Raw genomic sequence first — 937 nt, 5'->3', positions numbered from 1 at the left:
AAGCCTCAACTTCCTGCTCTGTAAAATGGGAACAATACATTGTGAAGGCGGCAAAGTGCCTGGTATATTATTGGGTGTTATCACTCAGGGTTCAAAGGGGAAAACGGGAACCGCTTGACCTAAAACAAAAAAATGTAATGCCGGATATTGGTGACACCTGTGGGGGAGGGGGATGGAAGGACTGAGAAATCCAACAGGGGACAGAGAGGCAACCCAGAGATTAGCAAAACAAATGGAGCAGTATCAAGTCTGATACGGTGGCATTTTAAGATAGATTTCCAGGGTCATTTCCCAGCTGAAATGTCAGAGAGCTCCCACAGCAGAGAGAGATGCCCATTCCATGTCCTCCACGCTCCCCCCAGGGTAGGATTATTGATGCCGCAGTATCATGGCAACTGGACTCTGGTCTTGGGGCTCTCAAAGATTTGTGTGACCTTGGGGAGGCTCAAGATCTCTAGACTCACATTTAAATCAGGGAAACCAGCGCCATCAGGGTGGTCTGCGTGTGCCCACACTCCACTTGGCTTTTCCGTCTTTGCATCCCCTTGTCCAGAAGGTTCCACAATGTTTTCCGAGAGAAAGGATGAGGTAGTCCAAAAAAAAACAGATAACGTGCCCAAGGTCACAGGGCTGGCAAAAATCCGAAGGACTTCAGTCTCCCTCCTCCCCGCCTCCCGCCCCCTTTCCTTCCCACGCCGCTGCCCCGCTCACTGCCCCGCCGGTTCTTTTCCCGCCCAGGGCATCTTCTGGCGGAGGAAGACTTGTGCAAGGAAAGGCAAAAGCGATCCCGGACAAAACGCTATAGGGCACCCGGTAGCGATCCGGACGCCCGCAAGCGGGCCCGACCGGCAGCTCCAGGGAGAGCGCCCCCCGCCCGCCCGCGGGGTCTGGGGGCCTCTCCCGCCCGCCCGCAGGCCCCGCCTCCGCGCCGGAGGGC

This window comes from Suricata suricatta, chromosome 11 (genome assembly GCF_006229205.1).
Source record: "Suricata suricatta isolate VVHF042 chromosome 11, meerkat_22Aug2017_6uvM2_HiC, whole genome shotgun sequence".
Lineage (NCBI taxonomy): Eukaryota > Metazoa > Chordata > Mammalia > Carnivora > Herpestidae > Suricata > Suricata suricatta.
The sequence above is the reverse complement of the archived record's forward strand: the minus strand, read 5'-3'. Positions refer to the sequence as shown.